Here is a 6,000-nt window from a genome sequence, read left to right on the forward strand (position 1 = left end):
TAATGGAACACATACATCTTTCATTTAGTAAATAATTCATGAACTTTGAGACATGTATATTGCCAACAACATCCTAATTCCTATATAATTCTGGAACACCAAGGCTCATTGCCATTTCACCAAAGCATAAATTCTATTTTTTCAGTCTAGTCCACTGAGGAACAGAACAGGGACTAAAAACAGTTTAAAATGTTCTGCTTTCTATTCAGTTCTCTAAATGTAATTCTTCTCTAAAGGAATGTTTATATGAAGTCCCAATGTGGGTGCTGAAGACTGATCAAGTCCATGGGAGCAACAAAATAGAGTTATAAAGGCAATTATCCACATAATTTGAGATAATTTGCTTCCACCTAAATTGTACTGGAGACAATAATAGAAACAAGAGTTGTATGAGGACATTGATTTTTGTCTAGGTTGGCTCCCTGACATCTCTCAAACTCTTTGAAAACCAACATTTTCTGCTTTCTTACAACACAATCTCCAAAAAACTGGTTCACAGTAGAGGCTTATAAATATTCTTTGAACAAATGAATTCTTAAATTCTTTGAAGCCCTAATGTACTGATGGGAAAACCAAGTATCATGAAATGCATCATGCACCGAAAGACTTTCATCAGTCAAAAATGCAGGCATCTAATTGGTCTTTCTGTGAACAGACCATTTACAATTGGATTTCCTTATCATTAGAGTGAATCTATGCTCTTATGAGTTTGCTTTCATGAAAAACACAAGGTAAATGACTAAATTCAGTTACCTAATCTATTTTGATGCTTGTAAGAGTTCTAATTCTACCATTAAAGTCATCAAACCTCAGGCAAGTTAGTTGCCATCTAATTTTCTCATCTTGTAGGGACAGAGACAAATTCATCTTCTTTGAATACATGTGGGAGACTTGAATTTGATACGTGCAAAATCACATAGCCTAGTACTCAAAGGTCGGTGATTATTATCATTAGTGTTCAGCTATCTGTGTAAACACAGTGAGACACATCTGACATGAAATTTGCCATAGGTCATTGATAACATATCCCTCACCTTATAACACGATGCAAGTTTGACAAGATTAGAAGTCAAAAGAAAGCACTGAAAGTTATTCAAGATGGCTGCTGAGAAGGGATCTTACTGAAGGTAGGAAGATTTGTCTATTTAGCTAAGGAATTGGTAAATACACAAGACCTCAAAAATCCCAGGCAGCTTTATAAGCTTGTTTTACTATACCTTTCTCCTCACTCCTTTAACTCTCCTTGACTTTGCTGTTAACCCTCATTTGGAGCATTTTGACAGAGACACTGATTTGTTAGATGAATGATCCAGTCTTAGAAGGAGGGACTTAGCTTTCTTCCTCTTTTCTACCAAATTCTATAAAATGAAGACTATTTTCCCCTTGAAACAGAAATCCCTAGGTATGCTAGCACTTAATTCTTTTGGCATGCTTAATATTTCATCACCTGGATGAAAGTTGAGATTGTTTATAACCACTAGACTTCCAGCAAAGTATGAATTCATTCACTTGATTTATTCATGCATCAATTCTTCTGGCAAACAGTTATTACCTGTGTTCAATGTGCATACTTTTATACTATGTGCTGGGAATGAAGAGACTGTAGAAGTTTCCCCTTTGCTTCCAATAATGTAGCTCGACAATTCACCTATCCTGATATGACTTTTTTATTCTAGTGGTAAACACGTTTAATTATGATAACGCCAAGGGAGTTCTCCCAAGCCAGAGATGAATCTGTTCCAACTGGATATGTTCATTTTTGATAGAATTCCTAATTCACATTTAAGAAGGGTGATTTTAGAAGACATTGGCTCTGAGAGGGTCATGTATCTGGATAGTGATGTAGAGAGACCACTCTGCCAAGGATATGAAGAAGGTGCCTCTAATGTTTAAGTTACAACAAGCCAGGGCCCTTGCTCCATTCTCATTTCCTGTATCATTTTTCTACTGCTCCATCTTGGGACAGAACTTAAGAATAATTAATTATGAACCCATTTCTCTGATAGTTAATTTGGAATAATCAGATGATTGCCTAAGGTCCCAGAGCCATTCCATGGCAGAAATAAAAATCACAAGTCTTTGGGATCTCTAGTGTGTCTAGTAAATATCCTTTCCACAGATTTACAGAATCCTTGATTCCATTTCTCATTTGGGCCATTTATTACCCAAACCCGAAAATATTTTTGCCCAGACCAATCTCTACAGGACAATAGTTTCTCATTTCGTCCACATCCCTGCAGTTACAGCAAGGGCAGGAGATTGCAGATACAGCGTTTGCATAGATACTCCCACCCAAACTGTCTACTCCTTGAGGGAAATAAGATTCTCTCCTAGCCTATTTTTGTCTCCTCTCACACTTGTGCCTGCTCAGTATTTGATGAAAGGATTTATGATTGCATCTATTTGCATTCAGTGACTGATTTTCTCTGTTCCCTAAATTCAGCTCATGAGGAAAATTCTAGAACACCCTCAAAAGGTCTAGAACAACCTCTTCCCCCAAATTTCACACAACTTGGTTTGAACTCCCTCTGCTGGAGAATATAATGAAATCTTCTGATTTACAAAAAGCACAGAAAAAAAAGAGAGGGGGCGTGAGAGAGAGACAGAGACAGAGACAAAGACAGAGAAAGACAGAGAGAGATAGAGAGACAGAGAGAGAATGTTACCAAGCAGAAAAATAAAGTATAAAATGGATAGCATTTCCAGAGGGAGCATTAAACTTCATCTTTAAGAGATCATTTCTTTGTGCAAAGAAACACTATAAAAGAGAGTGAACCTTATCATGGGTTTCACTGTAGCTGAGCCTATGAGTAAAGAGCAGAGATTGAGAAATCTCCCAGTCTGAGATAGGAGGATGACTAATGAACTAGAAGATTTCTGGGGTGTGTGATCCTTAATTGTACATTTCATTGCTTTTACTATTTTCTATTACAACTTTATAGCTGGCTAACAGTGTTTTTTCAAGAGCCAATGCTTGGCAGTAAGACTTTAAGAAAATAAAAAGAACCTTTCAACTTCTTTAGAAACTTTTTTCCCTTTAATAGATTTTTTTTCTGTTCTCCCCTGAAGCAGCAATCCTTCTAAAAACAAGACCACTAAATTTATTTCAGAAATGAACAGAGAATTTTAATATCCCACATTCATTTCCACCTTACCTTCTTAAGCATTTTTCTTCCTTATATTTCTCATGACTCATAAGATTGATACCTAATTATTACAAGTGAAATAATTGCAGGTAATGGAGATAGATTTCACTCTGAGAGCTCTGAGAAATTCAAGTGTTTTATACATTATGAACAGTTGTGGGCTTCCAGAAGCACAAAATTTGTTGGGTCTTCATTCTACTAAAAAGTTACAAGTTAGATAAAGCTGGATAAGTAATGAAAGCTCATATACACCAAACATGCCCCTATAAACTTGAGTGGAATAGAAAATAAGAAGGATAAACAAAACATTTATTTAGTACTTAATATGTGTGAGAAATTCTTCTAAATGTAATATATGTATGTCCATTTATCTTCACGCCAACCCTGTGAGGTTAACTATTCCCAGCTTCATCTTACAAAAGAAAAAAATAGTCTCAGATACCATTTGCTTAGGGTCACATAGCCAATGAATAATGGAGTCAAGATATGAATTCAGTTTTGTTAGACTCTGATGTGTCAGTGATGCTTAAAGAATAAAGTGTTTGACCAAGAATGAATTTTAGATGTGATAGTAACACAAGGCCTAATAGATCCTACAGCCTGTTTCTGACATATCTATAGGAGACCCATCTTGATAGAATCTTTAAACACACACACACACACACACACACACACACACACGACACATTGCTTCACTTACCTGACACAGCATAAAGTCCTTGGAATATCTGAATCATATGTCCACATGTGGTGGCTTAATTGAACTCTTTAAGCAAATCAAGCTGATGAGCAGAACTAACCAAATGCTTACACTTATTTAACACAAAAGTCAATGTACCCATCCTTGGATATAGGATCTAGGGCACGTTCAGCTACCAAAATCTTCAGTTGCTATACCAATTATATGAAACAGCATAATAGTTACATAAAATCTACATACACTACCCTGTATACTTTAAATCACCTCCAAATCACTTACAATACTTAATGTAATGAAAATGCTATGTAAATAGGTTGTTTCCTTAGATTGGTTAGGGAACAATGACAACCAAAAAAATGTCTTCACATATTCAGTACAGATACATTTTTTTCAGAATATTCTTGATCCACATGTGGTTGAGTGCATAGATGTGGAATGCATGAATACATAGGATCAATGATGTAGCTTTATATTATTTTCAAACCTACATTGAAATATATTTTGCTCACTATTTAAAATTCTGGTAAATATAGCATTTCCTAGGTATGGCTACTTCAATCGAAATATACAGTCATTTTCCATAAAGGAAACTGAGTCTCAGAGGAGTTAAGCAACTTACTCTGAAAAGCTCAATCTTTTGAGTCTAAGCCTGGGACTCTTTCTACTGCCTTGCTGCCGGTTAGAAAGCTGTCATGGGATGGAATGCATGAGTGTTATGTACCTTCTCCTAGATCACTTCCATAAATCACCATTTTAGCTTTGTGTCTCTTCAACCATGATGACAAAGGCAATAAGAGAACAAGGTTGGTATTGATACAGCTCCTAGGATTTTTCTTCTCTTCTGTAAAAAAACAACTCCTTAAGAGAATGTTTCCCTTCAAGAAATGGAAAGTACCAAGCTAGTTATCACACAAAGATAAAAATAGAAATAATCAAAGTTAACCAAACTCTTATGTGAAGATGGTGAGGTTTTCTCCTAAAACAGTTGTTGTTCATTGTTATACCATTTTTCCTTCCTACCACATATGTTCTCACTGGTGTTGTCTTCCATTTGGGAAATATCCATTCTTACAATTTTCTCTTGGCTAGTCAATATGTATTGTTTCATCAGTGCTCCATTCCATAACACATGCTTCAGAAAAATCTGTTCTAAGCTCTCTGAAACCATGTAGGTTTCCTTCTTAGCATCTGTCATGTGTATAATAATTTTACATTTCTGCTTGTATAATTTACAGATTAATGTCAATCTACACTGGGTTCGAGTGTCCACGAAATGAGAAATCATGTTTGATTCACTATTGCTTCTCCAGTGCCTGTCATGAAATGTCAGAAGATGCCCACAAATATATGTTCAATAACTGAATAAAGGAATGAGCCAAGACAGTACAGACAAAGAAAATTATGAATATGCTAGAATCAGATATGGAGATAATTAGGGAATTTCCAACCCTTCAGTATAGTGAAGCTTTCCTGAATGGATATATGAGGTATTTACTGTTCTGGTTTTTTTTTAAACATTTATATTATTTTTGCTTTTTCTTTCTTTTTTTCTTCTAATTTACTTTATTTTTAAGAGGTGATATACAGCTGGGTTACCTTTACATGTGTCAGATAATAAGTGTATTTCCTTTTGCATAGTGTCATCTGTTCCCTCATTCTCTCCCATTCCTCCCTCCCATCTCAGCCCATGAGTTGCATAGTTGACTTTCATCAATGTCCAGTACAGCTAGTTCGTTCCACTGCTGCACTTTTTCACCTTCCATTTCTGATTCTGTGTCCTGCCCTTGCCCTCCCACAGATGTGCATGCGAATACACTGTATATAAAGAATATAGAGTCACAGAAAAAGAAAACACAAATTAAGAAAAGTCCTTTGTTCCCATATCATTTCGGCATGTATATTATTTTAAATATATTTGAGGAAGCACTTTGGTATTGCACCTTTGTGATTCTCTCCTAGGATGATCTTCTTTTGGTCTCATTGTATGTGAGTATCTAGAATCCTGTGTAATTTGTCCTATCCCAGTGAGTTTTAGATCTACCTTCCTCATCTCAGAGAGAACATACGCCATTTGTCTCTCTGATCTTGGTTTACTCTACTTACCATGATTTGTTCCAGTTCCATCCATTTCCCTGTGATTGGCATTAGTCCATT

The 6,000-nt window shown here is 35.8% G+C and overlaps 1 long non-coding RNA gene across 1 annotated transcript in view; it reads right to left on the reverse strand.

The window, feature by feature from the left end:
• The window catches only part of LOC125364816, a 29,035-nt gene extending 23,907 nt beyond the window's left edge, over positions 1 to 5,128 (reverse strand). The window contains exon 1 of the long non-coding RNA XR_007213571.1: positions 4,568 to 5,128. This is a non-coding gene — a long non-coding RNA (uncharacterized LOC125364816). The remainder of the gene's footprint in view (positions 1 to 4,567) is intronic.
• Between the last annotated feature and the right edge of the window lie 872 nt (positions 5,129 to 6,000).

Source organism: Perognathus longimembris, chromosome 16 (genome assembly GCF_023159225.1).
Source record: "Perognathus longimembris pacificus isolate PPM17 chromosome 16, ASM2315922v1, whole genome shotgun sequence".
Classification (NCBI taxonomy): Eukaryota; Metazoa; Chordata; class Mammalia; order Rodentia; family Heteromyidae; genus Perognathus; species Perognathus longimembris.